Below are 17,915 nucleotides of genomic sequence, written 5' to 3' on the forward strand. Positions count from 1 at the left end.
ATGCCTGTGTGAGCTGTGCGCGCTGCACGCCTCCCTCTCTGGGTGTGTCTGCCTGTCTTGGCGCATCCCTCTCTCCGGGTGGACTAGAGCTGGTGTCCCCCTGCCAGGAGCATCTTCTGGGCAGCTCTGCTGCGAGAGGGGAGGGGAGGGGAACAGAGGAACACTCCCAACCCTGGGATGGGCCAGACTCTCGCGCAGGGAGCAGCGGGACCACCTCAGAGTGATGGCTGAGCTCCACCTGGCTCAGGCCAGTGGTAATTCCAGAGACAGCTCTGTCCTGCTGGGACCCATCAGGAGAAAGGGGGCAATACCCCTGCAGCTGGGGGTCCGCAACTGGCCCTTCCCTGCCAGACTTGGAGCCCAGCAGACGCGCCCCCCTCCATGCCCACTCCCTGGGAGGCGTCTGACACATGATTTATTCATAAAAAGCCATTATTTGTGCCAAAGAAGAACTGAGCTGCTCGCTTTTTAAGTGCTGATAATGCTCTCAGCCTCCTTGCCTCTCCTCCTCGCCCCTCCCCTCCCATCTTCTCTCTCCTCTTTTCTTCTCTCTCACCTCCTTGTGACTTCCCATCCTTGCTGCAACTTGCCTTTCTACCCCATTCCCCTCCTGTTCTCCATCCCTTTCTTGTTCTTCTCACACCCCCTCTTCTCCCTTTCTTCATTCCCCTCCCCTCTCACCACACTCACCTCTTCCCCAACCACTGCTCAACAATTCGGGGAGGGAGGCAGGGTCACCAGAGCCTCAGAATCAGTTGTTCCCAGATTGGGGAGGGCCTGATCCAGCCCGGACCCCAGTGCACTCCATCTTCCACCTCAGCCTCCACCTCTTCAGGACCAGGGAAAGGTTGGGAGGAAGGGGAGCAGGCCGAGAGAGGCTGGGGGTCTTCGGAGGCTGTCAGGATCAGCTCCACATACTAAAGGGTGTGACTTTAGTGCCCCCCCATCCTTATTAACACCAGACTCCCAAATGGAACATTCAGTCTAAACTAAAATAGTGTACTTGCTATGCAAATGCAGGTTCAGGGCAACTCCCTAGGCCTGCTTTTCCCACCAAATGCCCCATGTAGAAATTATGAGGTCACCATTATTTAGATGGTACCAGGGGAGGCTGGCTTCAAGGAAGGCACGTGGGGCCCCATCACAGAGCACCCACAGAGCACAGGAGGCAGCGGAATGAATATCATAGATGTGAGTGTGCACACACACACAAGGTTCTTAGAAGCAGACAGCACAGATCCACACGTGTGTGTGCCCTTACACCTGCATGTGTGCACATGCACACGCGCGCACACACACACACAGGCACGCACACAGCCACACACCTACTCCTGCAGATGGAGAGTCATTCCTCCCCTGATCACCTGCAGCGGGGGCTGAAGCTCTTTCCCCAGTCAGATACCCTTTTGTTCATTCATTCATTTTCTCCATAAACTTTGCTTTCACACCCCCTCTGTGCCAACCCTCGTGCTGGGCATGGGGGTGGCAGAAATGAACATGATTGGGTCACAGGGAGGGGACTGCAGGCTTGGGCTGGGGGTTAGGCGCCCAGCAGGCAAGGGGTTAAGTCATTTGGCTTCCAGAGCTGGAGCCATTAGGCCTCCTAATTATGAAATTATCGAGGTCCTCAGGTGACTGCTAATTTCACACACACTGTTCCTCTCACGGCTAATGAACGCCCGCAGAACCCACGCCTTGTCTTTCCTGCTGAATGGTGACCTGCAGTTAATGAGCTCAGGAAGGCAGACAGGCCGCCGGCTGGATGGGTGGGGCACCAGCCCTGGGGAAGGGGGCGCTCGGCACTCCTGCCCCTCCTGGCTCCCTTGTTGGCTGCCAGCCCCCAGTGAGGACTTCAGGGCCAAAGCCCAGCCCGCAGTTTCTGCAGGACAGGCGAGGCCAGGGGCTCAGGGGAGCAGGAAGGGATGCAGATCTGGGGAGGGCTTCAGGTCAAATGATCCTGGAATGAGCCTGGGAGTGGGAGGAGAAATGAAATGCAAAGGGTGGCAGAAGACCAATTCCGAGTCATTAATGAAGGGCTGGGGGTAACGACAGCCTAAGGGGTGGGAATTGGTGGTGGGGGGCACAGTCAGACTGATGCTGGAGGTGGTGATGACTCTGGGGGATGGCGGGATTAATGACAGTGGCAATGTCAACTGGCAAGGGTGCAGTGCTGCTGCTGCTACTGGTTGTGATTGTTTTTTAAGTTTGCATGTTTGTAAAATTTAAAAAGTAACATAAAAAATCACCCTGCAAAATATGAGGGAAAAAAAAGTAACACATAGTGGTTGCAGGAGCCCAGGTCTAGAGGCCATGTCCCCCCAAATGGGGACACAGTAGACTCTTGGGCTGACCACCAGATGGGTTTGAAGGCCCTATGACCTGCCCGTGGGGAGGTCTCTGCCCCAACCCATGATTCAGCGGCCTGGTCAGTGCCAGTTGAGGCTGCATGGTGAATGAGGAGAGCAAGGGGTGAGAATCATGGCCTGCCTCCTGGGGGCTTCTGCTCTAGTTCTTTTCTGTCCTATGGCCTTGAGCAAGCTCCTTCCCCTCTCTGGGCCTCAGTGTCTTGGTGAGTAAATGATATGGATCTACTAGAGCTGTGTTTACAGAAGGGACAGGGCTGGGCACCTTGGGGGTTGCCGTACTCAGCCTGAGTCCCCAGCAGGGATGTTCTCCTGAGACAGGCTCCCCAGGCTGGGACAGGTAAGGAAACCCCTTTGCTCCGGGTTTGTGTATCGGTGCATGGGGTTCACGAAGGTGTGCATTACTCCACCCTCTTGAAGCCGCCCCCCCTCCCTTGGAAATGAGGGACGTCTCGGCTTCCCACAGCCCTGCTGTAGGCTGTGTCTTCTGACAGCAAGTCCCTGCTCTGCCACCAACTCCTACCTACTTCTGCACCTCAGTCTCCCACCTGTCAAAAGTAGGTAGTAAAAGTGTGAACTCACTTTGGATGTGACAAAGATCTCAGAGGTTGTAGCTGTTACTGTGTGGTCTGGGCCTGGCCATTTCTCTCCCCAGGTGCCTGCAGGGTCTCTCCTGGGCAGCCAGCTCCGTGTTGAGGCCAGACAAGGCTGGTGGGGGGGCGGTGTCTACACACTGTGGGTGTTCCCAGCAGGCAGGGAAGATCGGACTAGCCCTCTGTGTGTATTATCTCATTTGATCCTCATAACAACAATATGAGATAGATGTTTTTATTATCTCCATTGTACAGATGAGCAAACTGGTGATTAGAGAGGCTCATTGATCATCCCAAAGTCACACAGCTAGAAAATGGCAGGGCCAGGCCTCAGACCCAAAGCCTGTGAGCCCTTGACTTCTGTGTTACACTTTTTCTCCACATGTCATATACAAATGCCCAAGTACGTGCATGCCACGTAGATACCCCAACCAGAGATTCCCTCATCCCCACATCCCACCTCTATGGACACAAATGCACATGTCTACCCTTCCCTGTGCTTAGGCATACAAGCCCACACAACTACACATGCACTTGGACATGAACATATACCTTATTAGTTGACTTGCAAAAAATTCGCATGAACATGCCTGCTTGCAAGCAGATGTCCACACACACACACATGCAAAGCACATGAGTGCATGCCTAAACACACACAAGCTCTATCACATATGCACACAAACACACCCACCCAGGAAACTGCACACACACACAAGCGCATACTTCCATGTGCACAGACGATAGTGTTTGCCTGTGCACGTGCACTGACATACAAACACATAGATACACAAGAGATATTCCAAAGGAGCACTTATACACACATGTGCACATAAGTGTGCCTGTGCAGACACGTCCTTCACGTATGAAACAAGGCACACGGGCACTCCCTCATGTGCACACAGGAGCAAAAGCACATAGGCTGGGCACCCTGATGCAGTGAGGTGAGCAACCTTCCGTACCGTGGGTGTGATGGATGGACCCACGTCCTAAGTGACTACCAAAGTATCGTGGTGTGTGAGGTGCAAACACCAATTAGCGGGGCCTTTGAAAGCATCAGCTCGTTAGAGGGGAAGCAGAAGAGGCAGGAATTGGCATAAAACGCGGAGCTATTTAACTACCATGGGGCGGGGGTATATGTGCCGTGGAAAGGCCTTTGGGCAGAGCTCCCCCCTCCACTCGGCACTTGTTAGTGGAGAAGGACCCTCACGAGGGGCCTTGGCAGGCGGCTTTGATGCTCCTTGAGAGGGGGGGTGGGGGGGCAGCCTCCTGCCAGCGCTGGGCTGGCACTGAGCGAGCGGGAGCTGCGCCAACTGGCGATCAATCTCATGCACATCGTAAACCTAAGTGCTTTCTGGAGAGTCAGGCAGATTGCACATAAAGTCCCCCTTCTGTCCCTAGCTCACGGGTGGGCGGGTGAGGCAGAGGCTCACCCTGGCAGATAGACCTCTGCCAGGCTGCAGGAGACCTGCATACCCTGGTTCCCAGTAGGAGGTATCCTTGGGGACATGGGGGGTTCTCTTAGGAGGGCTGGCACTTCTGAGGGTAGCTGGAGATGTGGACAGTGCCTGAGCCCTGGGGTCTGCCAGACGCTGCTACCTAATGGCTGAATGACTTTGGGCAATCGGCTTCTCTGACCCTTGGTTTCTTCATCTGTGAAATGGGTTGATGTAATAATTAAATAAGTTCCTGTCTGTGGCATGATGTGTCACAGAGCTGAAGGACCTACGAGCACATGGGAGGTCACATTTGCATTTATTATTTTATTATTTTATTATTATGCCCAAAGGATTCAGGCTCGGAGTTGATCCTGCCCAAACTCCTGTTTGTGCCCATCTGCCACCCTTGAACATGTTTGGAGAATTCTCCCCTCCATCCCTCCCATCATGAATTATCGATGCCAGGCCAAAGGGGTGGTCTCTGGATATTTCACATCCCCTGCCCTTTGGATGCCAAAGTGGTCTGGGCTCTGCATCAAGGCCAAGGTAGCAGGGGATGGGGGTTGCAGGGATGGAAGATGTAAAGAGTGGAGGGGGCTGAGGAACCCCACACTGCCCTCGTCCCAGGAACCCATATAGTAAAAGGGTTAAGAGCAATTCTGAAAACAAAGTGCCCATATTCAAATCTTAGCTTTGCTATTTATAAGCCACATGATGTTGGGTAATTTACCTATCTTATCTCTACCTCGATTTCCTCATCTGTAAGATGAGGATGATGATATTTGTCTCACAGGGCTGTTGTCATGAGAAATAAATGAATAAATGTTAAGTAAAGGGCTTGGAGCAGTACCTGGCACATAGTAGCATGATGTGAAAATTTCCTGACATTATTATTATTATATTAATATTATGAAATTATAACCATTGTTCCTGTTTCTCCTGTGCCCTTTTCAAGCCCCCCTACCCCCAATTCTTCCTTTTGTAATAACAAAATTCGTCTCCATGTTTATCAGCGGGTTCAAAACAGCACTGGAGCTGGGAGTACGGCAGGGTTACTACAGTTCACAGCTCCAGGGAGTGACTTCCACATTATAATCTTTGTCAGTGCCCCCGCCCCACCCCCGGAATTTTTCAGTACCCAACCTGAGCAGCTGAATGTAGCTAGCTTCTTTTCTCTCTGATAAATGGAGCTCTGCTGTCGTAGTCTCCTTGGGCTGCTATAGCAAAACACCACAGACTGGGTGTCTCAAACAACAAACATTTCTGACAGATCTGGAGGCTGGGAAGTCCAAGATCAAGGTGCTTGCAGGTTTGGTTCTTGGTGAGAACACTTCCTGGCTTGCAAATGGTTGATGTTTCCTCTTCTCATGAGGGCACTAATATCATCATGGAGGGCTCCACCCTTATGATCTCATATAAACCTAATTACCTCCCAAAGGCCCCCCACCTCCAAACACCATCGTACTGGGGATTAGGGCTTCAACATATGAATTTGGGGGGGTGGTACAAACATTCAGTTCATAACACCTGCCCAGCTAGGATATCTCATAGTCTGGCACTTACACTGAGTCTGGCTTGTAGCAGGCACTCTGGAACTGAGTGTGGACCTTTTAATACTTTAATCCTCACAACCACCCTGTGAGGAGCAGAAGGTTATCCTCAGACTAGAGATGGGGAAATAACACTCAGAAAGGGCTGTATTCGTCTGGATAAGAGAGGCTGTCTGATGCGGTAACCAATAACCCCTCAATCTCAGTGGATGAACACAGTAAAAGTTTATTTTTTATTTTTATTATTATTTTTTTTAAGATTGATTGATTGATTGATAGGTTGATTGCTATGTTGGGTCTTCGTTTCTGTGCTAGGGCTTTCTCCAGTTGCGCCAAGCGGGGGCCACTCTTCATCGCGGTGCGTGGGCCTCTCACTATCGCGGCCTCTCTTGTTGCGGAGCACAGGCTTCAGACGCGCAGGCTCAGTAGTTGTGGCTCACGGGCCTAGTTGCTCCGTGGCATGTGGGATCCTCCCAGACCAGTGCTTGAACCCGTGTCCCCTGCACTGGCAGGCAGCTTCTCAACCACTGCGCCACCAGGGAAGTCCCAAAGTTTATTTTTTGCTTATGCAAAGTCTGCTGCAGGTCCAGGCATCTGAGGGCTCTTGTCCTTCATGGGGTGAGTCAGCTTTCCATGCTGCTTTGATCTTGAGGCTCCATCATCTCAAAAGAGACTTTCTTGGTTGCTGCAGCAGCTAGAAGGTCATGCACTAACTCCTGTATGCTTTGGCCAGGAAGTGACCATTTCACCTTTGTCCACAGCTCATTGGCCAGGAGCAGTCACGTGGCTCACTTACCATAAAGGAGTCTGGGAAATGTAGAAGTACGTGTGTGCAGGAGGAAGGGTGGAGATGATGCTGTGTGTCCAGGCACAGACCAGACAAGAAGGGTCCAGGAGCTTAGGGTGAGAGAAGATCCTACCAGCTGGGGCAGAGAGGAGAGACTTCCTTGCAGGGGGCTGGAGCTAGGCTTTCAAGAAGAGGGGCAAGATGGATTTGGCATGGGTTAGGCAAAGAAGAGAAAGCGGGCATTCCATGTGGGGATAAAGAGTATTAAACACCTGCAGATGGAGAAGCATAAGATGCCTCCAAGGGAATAATGAGAACATCTTGGCTTGAGCAGGTCTGCCTAGGGAGGATGGGGAAGGTGAGGGTGGACTTTCAAGGCCTTAGAGAAGAGAAATGTTTTGGAGGCAGACTTGATGACTCTGCTGTCCATCATCACCCCCTGTTTGGAAGTAGTGGGGGAAGGGGGCTCTGGCTTGCCCTCCAGGTTTCTGACTTGGGAAACTGGGAGATGAAGGTGCTAGTCATCAAGCTGGGGAAACCAAGAAGAGGAACAGGGTGTAGGGTCAGAGGAAAAGCTTGGTTTGGGCTGCCCTGGGTTTGAGAGAGCCATGGAACATGCAGGGAGGGACCAGGAGGCAGTGGATAGTTGGGTCCCAAGCACAGGAAAAAGAGCTAGGCTAGAGCAGAAAGTCAGAGGTGTGGACACAGGTGGTGACTGAAGCCTGGGGGTGGGGGGGGGGTGGTGAGGCATGGATAAAATTACTTAGGGGGTCATGTGAAGGATTAACGGAGAAGAGGACCTGGGACAGCTATGGAGAGCAGCCGTGAGAGGCCAGGGCAGAGGTGGAGTCCAAGAAGGGACAAGCCAAAGGGGTGGAGGCAAAGCCAGGAGGGTGTCTTGGGAGTTAGGGAGAGTCAAGAAGAGAGGAGAGGTCAGTTGTTCTGATGCCGTCCTGGCATCCAAGTGAGGTGTGATCGCGGGATTGAGTGATGAGAAAGTTGCTGGTGACCTTTGTGAGGACTGTTTCTAGGGCACGAGGGGTACCGAAGCCAGCTTGGAGTGGGTCAAGAAGCAAATGTAGATAACTCTCCCGGAAGCTTCCCTGGAGGGCAAGGAGAGAGATGGCCGTGGTGGAAGAGGTTGGGCTGTCAAGGAGAGTATTTCTTTAAAATGTATTTTATTATTATTATTGTTTTTAAGAAGGGAGAGACTTGAATGTGTTGACAGCTAAAAGGAAGAAGCCAGTAGGGAGGGAGATGTCAGAGATTCAGGGATCCCTGGGGGGGGGGGGGGGGAGGGCAGTGGGGAGGAATCCAGGGCTGGAGGGGTGTTGGGATTTACCTAGAAGGTCAGTCTTAGGTGACCCCTTGGGGCAGGGTCAGCCATGGACAGGGATGGGGAATTATAGATAAGTAGCTGAGGCTAGAAGGTCCCAGGAGACCAAGGACACGATGGGGGATGGGGGGTGGGGGTGGGTATAAGACACAGAAAAGGGAGAGTTTGGGAATAAAGGGATGAGACTGAGAAAAGAGGCAGAGAGAGGGAAGAGAGAGACCAGAGAAATAAAGATAACCAGAGAAATAAAGACAGAAGGAGTGGAAGCGAGACAGAACGGGGAGGATAAAAGGCCAGGCTGAAGCTCAGGAGAGGACTGCTGGCTCGGAGCCGGCATGGGCGGGCCGGGCAGGGCCTGTGGAAAGAATGTATGCTTTTCCCAGTGGACCCTGAACTAGCTCAGAGCTCGGACGGTCTCCTGATCCCAACTCGGGCCCAGCCCAGGAGTCCACCTGACTGTAGTCACACAGATGCCCAGGCCCCTTGCCGTCTGTGGCCTGGGGGTGGGGAGGGGGTTCTGTAAGTCCAGGGGCACCAGCCATGCCCCTCAGCCCCTCAGTGCCCCAGGTCCTGGGCAGAGGCGAGCCTGGTCTTCCCTGGGGCCGTCCAGGCAACTGGCCACACCACAGACGCTGGGCCAAGTATGGACAGGCCCCTAGGGAGACGAAGGTTGCAGCCAGGCCCCTGCCCTTCACCCCTCAGGGCCCCAGCCCCAGGCCTTGGTCGCCCCGTGGGGCCTAGGCCACCCTGACATTCACCTAATTGTCTTCCTGCTTTGATGAGTGGCTCCGCAGAGGCGCCGCCACGGATCAAATTAAATGTGAGCCAAGCAGGCAGCCCTGCTGATGAGACGGGAAATACCACATTTACATAGCCCAGCACCGGGCTAGGTGGGGAGACCCAGAACCAGAGAGACCGCGAGATCCAGGGACCCAGCGAGGGACAGAGGGAGTCAGAGAGACAGAGATGGAGAGATGGGAAAGGAGGGGGAAGACGGCACCGAAGGTGGGGGAAGGCGGGCGGGGTCACGTCACTGTTGCTGAATGAAGGGCAATGGGGGAGGGGGAGAGCAATACAGAGGCTCTTGCCACCTCCAGGCAGGTGACCTCCACCCTGCCAAGCCCAGCCAGCTGGCCCCAGAGGTGGGAAGGTGGCCTGGAGCCCAAGAGGCAGCTGAGAACCCCTCCTGCCTGCCTCCCAGCTGGGGCTCCCAGCAGCTCCCCTCACTCATGCCAGATCCTGCAGCCGGGCCGCAGCTGCCCGGCCTCAGCACAGCCCTGGTGGGTGCGGCCGAGAGTTTCCCCTCAGTTCACTCCGGGACGTTCTGGCTGCCCCAGGAAGGGTGTGTGTGTGTGTGTGTGCCTGTGCGACGCATGCACAAACGTGACAGTGAGAGCGCCATCAGGCGTGGCACCTGCATGGGCTCTTCTGTGTGCAGGTGTGCTGGCTGCCACCAGGCCTGGGCCCTGAGGACGTTAGTGAGCAGAGCTGGGTCTTCCCTCCGCTGCACGGGGGGCAGGGCCTGAAGGCCGGGGGTGGCCCAGAGGCTCCCACCCTCGGTCCCCGAGTCTGTGTGCAGGACAGCGTGGCGGGGCGTGGGGGGGAGGGGCGACTGTGTTTGAGTCTAGGTGATTGTGCCAGCAGCCCCTCCCACCCCTAAAGCACGCTCCAGGAGCAAATTATCGTCACAGCCTTAAAGCAACTCCTTGAGGAGGCCACTGCTCTCTTCCCACTTTACAGAGGAGAAAACTGAGGCTCAGAGAGGGGAAGTAGACACCATCTGACCAGCTAGAAAGGGCACAGCCCAGACAGGAGCCCAGGACTGTCCTATCTGCTGGTGGGTCCTTCTCAGCTTGGTCTTCTGTCCGTCTCTCTGAGCGTCTGGGCCCCCGAGGAAGGCTGGGTCTGGTGAGCCCAGAACACTCCGAACAGAGCCCTGTGTGCTGCCTCACAGGCCTGGTCTGGCTGCCTTGGATGGTACTTTCACCATCAGCCGTGTTTACTGAGCATGTGCCCTGGGCCAGGCCTGAGGCTCACCCCCTACACAGTGTCACTGAACCCTCGCTTCACCCCAGGCAGGAGCCACCATCGGTAGCCTCATCTGCGAGATGTGGAGGAGGGAGGCTCACAGATCAGGGAGAGGATTTGGCTGCGTGAGGCTCTCTTTGGGTTCAGTCCCCTTTTCCCTAAGAGCCCCCTCCCTGTGTCACAGACTCAGGCCTTGCCATCCAGGGAGGCAGAGGAGGTGGAAGGAGAGGCTTCTCGTGTGGGGGTGAGTGTGTGAGCTTGCACGTCCGCACACGTGTGTGTGAGCCGGGGCCGTGCCGATGTCTGCCAGGCGCTGTCGCCACCTCACCTCCTTGACTCTGCACCACGATCCTGCTACTTGGGAATGATGATTCCCCCATTTTGGAACGAGCAAACTAAGGCTCAAAAACGGGAAGTGCCAGCAAGTCCCATGGAGGCTGGTTCTGGGACCCACATGGCCAGATTCTCTGCCCTTTCCAGCCCCTGGCTGGGCAAGTCTTGCCCCTTCCTTCCTGCCTTGGGAGCTCCTATGAGGCGCCCCCTGCCCAGGGGAGCGGGGCCCACCAGAGTGCCTGTTGGCTCCACTGAGGAGCCCTTCCCCCTCACCCACCGGGTCCAGGGCGGCTTTTACTGGGAAAATAATTAGAAATCTAATTCTTATTTCTCCCACTCCGCTAATTGTCTGTGGACAATTTGATTGTAACAGTCGTCACTGAAGCAGAAAAACCACCTTATTTCTGCCAGACGTCCTCCCTGCAATTAACACCAGCAACTGCCTGGCTCCCCTCTCACCTGCGGAGACCCAGGGCCTCAGGCAGCCTCACCTCCCTGCCTCCCAGCTCTGGTGAAGGGACACCTGGGGGCCAGGGCAGGGGCAGGGGTGGGTGCCCAGGGACCTACAGGGCAAGGCAGAGAGAGGGGGGCGGGGATAGAATATGAGTATTTGAGCATTCAGGGAAGAGAAGGAGGGAGAGATGGAGACCCAGGCTCAGGGAGAGACAGGCGGGGCAGCGGGCCAGACCCAGGGCCGAGAGTGATGGGGGAGAAGGGGAGGCAAAGGAGGGGAGGGAATGCCCCCTGGGAGCCAAGCTGAGGAGGCAGCAGCCAGGACCCCCAGCCAGAGACCGTCTCTCTGCCAAGGCAGGGGACACACCTCTGAGACAAACCCAGACAGTGTTTCTAGGAGCCTGCTGCTGAGGGCTCCCCAGAGAGCCCAGCCTCCTGTGGGATGTGGCTGATTAAGAAAGGAAGGAGGGGAGGGGGCAGGAGGCGTGTGGGGGGATGGGAGGGGTGAAGGACCCTGGGACAGACAAGAATGCAGAGGGGATGGACTGAGCAGGAGATAGCCACGCAACCAGGACTGACCTGTTGATCACAGCTGCGAGGGCTCTGACCTCCCACCTGCCACCCAGCCTTCCCTCCCTGGGAGCACACCCCCGGTTGGGGCCGGGCGGGAGGCACCCTCCACTTGTACCCCAGTCTCCCCACACATCTTATCTCCAGAGTCCTCGTCCGCGTCCCTGCCCCCGACCCTGTCCCCCTCTCTCCCTTCCTGAGCAGGAGCTCTGATCCCACGCGGACGGAGCCCTTTCTCTAGAGGTACAGGCTGAAGAGCTCACGGGGACCCCCTTTGCCACACTGAAGCCTGATGGCGGTGGGGGGCAGGAGGGAGGGCCTGTTGGCTGTGTTGGCACCGAGCCGCTCTCAGATGTGCATCCCACGGCGTCTGCCCCAGGTGGCTTGCTGGGTGCTCCCTGGAGGGGCAGGGGAGGGCAGCTGAGCCTCACCTCACGGGGAACCCTGAGCAGCCGCCTCTGCCAGCGCCCCAGGGCTCTGTCCCAGCCCCCTCTCCCTAAGCCGGGCCAGGAGGGAGAGCGCCGGGGGGCCAAGGGGCCGGCAGCCACGTGGAGGGGCCTGGGGCCTGCACAGGGGTGGGGGAGGAGAGAGAGAGAGAGAGAAAGGGAAGCTTCAGCCCAGAGCCTCCTCCGCCTCTTCTTCCCTCTGCCGGTTCTCAGCCCTCTCCACTCCCCCCTCCCAGGCCCGTCAGGGGAGGATGTAGGGGGGTGCCGGGGGCTCCTGTCAGTCTCGAGCTGGAAAGCTCCCGAGCTTCATTAACATGCAAATTAGCAAGTTCTGACTGGCTGTGGCAGCGACGGGCAGCCACCCCTCCCAGCCCCATGAGTGTGTGTGTGTGTGTGTGTGTGTGTGTGTGTGTGTGTCTTCTGCAGCAGGGCTGGAAGAGGGAGGAGCAGCTCTCATTGCCCTGGACTCCACAGGCAGCAGTATACATGTGTCTCACACAGACACACACACACACACACATACCTACACAAAGACACACACACACACTACCCTCACACAGACACACACATGCAACATCTATGTATATATTCAATACATACGCACAGCTCACATAGAGACACTCCTGGTCACAGCCAGCCAGCTACATAGCTACAGCTTAGGGACACCCATGGACACACAATCACACACATACAACTTCACCCACAGTGGTCACACCCTAAAGTGTCTCAAACAGGCATGCCAAGCTCCGCCCCACTTCTAAACACACTATTTCACACCCTCACACACAGTCCCTCACAGAAACAAACCCACAAACACACCGTCCGCCACACAGCCACACACATACACATACGGCCCCGGTCAATCACACAGTCATACCCAGGCACACAGTCTGGTGGGAGCTGCCACCCCCTGGGTCCTCCCCACCAACCTGTCTCCTGGCCCACCCTCATGGTTGAGTTTCTTGTACTGTTGGCTCCTCTGCTTGGACCGTCACCCTGAACCCCCTTCACCCAGCCCACTTGTACTGTCTTCCAGTTGTCACCTGCCCCGGCAGCAGGTCCTGGCCTCCCTCCTCGGGGTCGGGCCCCTCCTTGTGCACACTAACCACGCCCCCGGCAGGCTTCCCTAGAGAGTGGCCCTGGTCATGCTACACTGAAATTGCCTGTTGATGTGTCTGCCGCCAGCAGGCAGGGAACTCGAGGAGGCTGAGGAGGCCGGGGGCTGCGACAGTCAGTCTGGGGCACCGCTCTGTCCCCAGTGCTGAGCCCACTCTTTACCATCCAAGCTACTTCCTCAGCGGGGTGGAGCGGGAGCCAGCAGCAGAGAGAACTCGAATAGCTGATAGTTACATGGCCCGGCCACAGACACAGGGAGCCCATGGGGCATTGCCTATTGTTAGCGCGCCCATTGTTACAGATGAGGAAACGGAGGAGGCACAGAGGGGTTAAGGAACCTGACCAAGATCGCCCAGCCTTTAAGCGACAGGCAGAACTGGGATCTGCACTCTGGTGGTCCAGCTCTGCACAGCCCTGCATGCGCTCTTTCCTAGGATGCCCGCCAGGCAGAGACTCAGAGGGTTGGGGAGCAGTCACAGGAGGCGGAGAGTCTGAAGTGGGGGAGGGGAAGAGCAGCAGGAGGATTTTCCCAGTCCTGAGGAATAAAAGGGGGCTCTTGACCTCTGAGAGGAGGGTCTGTGCTCACTCACGCTTATCATGCAGGCTCAGAGCCATGGGATCTTGGGGCATCGGGGCTGGGGAGATGAACCTGGACACCCACCCATTTTAGAGAGGGGGTGACTGAGGCCAGAGAAATGACTCCCATTTCTTCAGTACCTGCTGTATGAGAAGCACTCTCTTCTGAGTGATCTCCTTTAATCCTCAAGACAGCCCAGTGAGGCTGGCACTCTTATTAGATCCATTTTACAGATCAGAAGAGTGAGGCTCAATGTATCTCCACATGCCCAAGGTCAGTGTGGTGGACATCAGTGGTTTTGTCTTCAGGGAACCATTTTCCCACTGTGCTCACCGTGCTTTTGGAATGGGAGCTGCCATCCTTTACAGATCCCCCCTCCTGGGCAGTGCTGATTGGCTCAGTGATGGACACATGATTCACACTGGACCAGTTGGAGCCCTGGCTTGAGAGTTTTGAACTTGGGCCCAAGGTGAGTTTCTGGAGTTTTCAGCAGCCCAGATCCCCTTCTGCAGGAAGAAGGGAAACTGGCAAACACTCTAGGGGCAGGGAAGGGCAGCTCAGTGGCTTCAGCATGACTTCAGCATGTCTTGCTGGGCAGTCTCCAGCTCAGGCTTCTCCTCCCTTCCCCCATTGCCCCCTGCTTGTCTTGGGCCCACCTTCACCCAGGGGGCTCGCAAATGTCCTGGGGTACAGAAGCCAGGCAGGAAGGGGCTGTGTCCATTGGATGACCTGGGGGGTTGCTGAGACAAGACTCAGCGCACAGACGGCTTCCCTCCTCCTGGACAATAGGTGGGTAAATGGCTGAGTGCCATTCCTGAGTGACTCTCACGTCCTCAGCCTCACTCTGCCCAAGGCCAGGGCCCTTGTCGCTTGTCCACTGTGCCCAGAACAGTGTCTGGAGTACAGAAGGCCCTCACTGTCCATTTGTGAAATGAATGAATGAACGGGTGAGCTGACATGTACCTCAGGCCTTGGCTGGGCCCAGAGCTCACTCTCCAGTGTCAGCGCTCGGTGGGTGGTCCTCCCTGCTGGCCTGTCCTCTCTGGTCCCTTTCACCACCCTCCTCCCAACCTTTGGAGTCTTTTATCCAATCTAGGGGGTGGGCGCAGATAGCTCTCTCCATGCAAGCTGCATTCAATTTTTTTTCGGTCTGAACTTAGAATCTGAGTATCTTTTGAACGTAAAAGGCCAAGAGCGCACGTCTGCGTTCCTCTGTGACCCCAATGCCACAGCATATGGTGGATCAGGCTATGTGTGGCAGTCCCTGAATTGTGTAATGCAGTGGCTCAGACCAAAGCCTGAGTGCTGAGGCGAGGCTGGCAGGTGGGGTGGGGGGAAGGGAGTGGTGGTGGTGGTGGAAGACCCCTGGAGAACAAATAAAGACATTCGCTGAGAGGGGGTGGGAGAAAGAGTGGCCTATTGATTAATCATTCCAAATGTTGTCAGACCCCATGTCAGTTCTTGGGCTGGAACTTGAACCCAGCACTCCGGACAACCAGGCCACCACACTTGCCTGTCTAAATTCCTCGGAGAGGGTGCTTAGACTGACCATTTGCTTCTGAAGTTTGAGTTGTCAGGGCTTATGGAGTGTGGCCTGATGCCTCCTGCCCTGTCTCCTGGGCCCCTACCTTTCCCGGTGGGGTCCCCAGGTGAGGCTTGGCTGTGACCCACCCTCCCGACCTGAACCTTCTTCTCAGGGGTTTCTCATCCAGGAGAGGGGCCCAGGTCTCTGGAGAGAAAAGAAAGGGCCAGGCCTGCCCTGTGGGCCAGAGCCCCTGAGTATCCTTGGAGACTGACCCCCAATTCCACCGAGGCTGAATGGAGGTTTCTGGCTCTGGTCCCTCAGCTTGGCAGCTGCTGCCGGCACTTGGCCCAGCCAAGGCAGGAGCACAGCATCCAGCGGGGGGGCTCCAGGGCTGAGCGAGGTCGGCCAGCCAGGGCAGCCCTTCCCGGCCCTGGAAGCAAAGGGTTAACAGGCTGGGGAAGGAGGGAGCAGCAGTCATTTGGCTAAGGAGCCTTGTTAATTGATTCCCTCATTCCCATTTGTTCCTGGTAAAGAGAGACAGATGAGAGGGAGTCCGCCAGGCCCGGCTTGGCACCCGGCAGCTTGGCTGGGCACAGCTGTGCTCCTGGCACTGGGATCTCTGCGGGGGAGGGGCCGGTCACAGTGGAGGTGAGGAGGTGGGGCATCTCATGGCCAGCCCAGTACCCCTCTGCTCACACCTGGGCACGGGCAGAGACCAGCTCAGTGTGCTCTCAGGAGGACAGAGCTCTACTTTCACCTGTGACACTTCTTCCATCTTCTGGCCGGCGCTGTTGCCACCCGTGGTCTGGGAGGGAACTCAGTAGCAGACACCAGAGGCAGCTCCCTCACTGCGGACTCATGGTGGGCCCCTGCCAGCAAGAGGCCCAGGCAAGGTTTCTGCCTGGAAGACGGTCAGCTCTGGCCTGTCCTGTTGAGTTCTGTGGCTTCGTGAGGCAGGCTGAAGTCCATGTCACAAAACTGGCATCCTTGTCATGGCCACAGGCTCTGTCTGAATCCCCCGGTCTTGTCCTGCCTCAAACTCAACTTTTTTTTTTGCTCCTGCCCCACCCTCATCTCAGTCAAGCTCTCTGGTGCCTGTTAGGTTGGGCTGTTTGGATTGTGCCAGTTTCCCCTGAGAGAATGGAGTTTGAATGTCACAATGCAATCGAGCATGGAGACCCCTGAGTTCAAATCCTGGCTCTGCCACGCTTACTAGCTGCATACTTTGGACAAGACATTTTTACCTCTTTGAGTCTCAATTTTCTTATGTGTGAAATGGCAGTAATACTAGTCCCTATCTGTGGTAGACTGCAAGATTGGCCACAGTTCTCCACCCCTTTCTGAGCATGCCCCATGCAATATAACTTTGAAGCTTCTCCCCATCCCCTTGAATCTGGGATGACCTTATGATTTGCTTTGGCCAACAGAATGAGGTAGAAGTGCCAGTGCCAGTTCTGAGCCCAAGCCTCAAGAGGTCTTGCACACTTTCATATGTTCTCTTGGAACCCTGCCCAGCTGCTGTGTGAAAAAGCTTGGGCTATCCTACTGGATGAATAGAGACACATGGCTCAGTCATCCCCATCACCCAGATGACAGCCAGGCAACTCCCAGAAGTGGAGCCACTTAACTTGCAGTGGACTGCAGGTTCATGTGTGGGCCCAGCCAAGACCAGAAGCATAGCCCAGCTGAACTTCCCAACCATAGAATCATGAGCTTTGTAAGTGGTTGTTGTCTTAAGCTATGAATGTGGGGGTGATTTATTATGCAGCAAAAGCTAACTGATACACTGTCTCAAATCATTGCTGATAATGCTCAAAAATGAGATAATGGAAGTAAAGTACCTAGCAGAGTGCCTGGCGCATGGCAGGTGATCAGAGAGTAAAGTTGCTATTACAGTTGCCTGGGGTGGAGTCATGGCCGCAAATTAAAGCCTCCTGTATTGAAACTGTCCTCTAAGAGGCCCTCGAAAGTTAATGGAACGCTCTCTGACCTACCCCCTTCACACACCTCCTCTGTAGCAGTGGTGAAAGTATTAGATAATATTATTGAGCACGTACTATGTGCCAGGCTCTGGAGCAGGTATTTTACCTGCATTCTATCATCTACTCTTCACTTGACCTTATGAGAGAAGCACTCTCCTTCATACATGATTTCATTTTACACTTTACATTTACACTTTACATTTTACTTATTTATTTTTATTTTTTACACATTCACCATTTAAAATCGGAGGAAACCGAGGCTCAGAGATGTGAAATCTAATTTATCCAAGGCTGCACAGCTAGTGAGTGGCTCCGGAGCCTGAAACTCATTAGAAAGCAATTGACTAACTTGCACTTTTGTCTGCTTTGCAAATTCAGCTTCCATCTGCAGCCCTTTTGCTGGCAACCCCAGTCTCTGGGGGAGATAAAGGTCTTTCTCAAACTTTTACCAGATATTACAGTTATGCATAGTTAGATCCCTACCCAACCAGTCCAAGAGTCTGGACACTGTTCCTCTGGCTTCTCACACAGACAAACTCCATCGGGACAATGTTTTTTTATCCTCTGCTCTCAGTAGATGGCTTAGGGGCCGTGGGCTTTTCTCTGGCTGCCCTTCCTGGGCCTCCAAGTAACAACTGCTCAGTTTTCCAAACTTTTGCAAACTTTTCCTTGTTCTCATGGTTCCCTTCCGTCTCTCTGGTTGGGAATTCAGCTGACACATACCACGTAAAAGACGTTGGGAGTATTATCTGCTCCGCACTGTCTCTTGGGCATCAGAGACCTTCCCTAGCCCCCTCCAGCCCTGTGGCCATAGTGTGAG

This window comes from Balaenoptera musculus, chromosome 1, assembly GCF_009873245.2.
Source record: "Balaenoptera musculus isolate JJ_BM4_2016_0621 chromosome 1, mBalMus1.pri.v3, whole genome shotgun sequence".
In the NCBI taxonomy this organism is placed as follows: domain Eukaryota; kingdom Metazoa; phylum Chordata; class Mammalia; order Artiodactyla; family Balaenopteridae; genus Balaenoptera; species Balaenoptera musculus.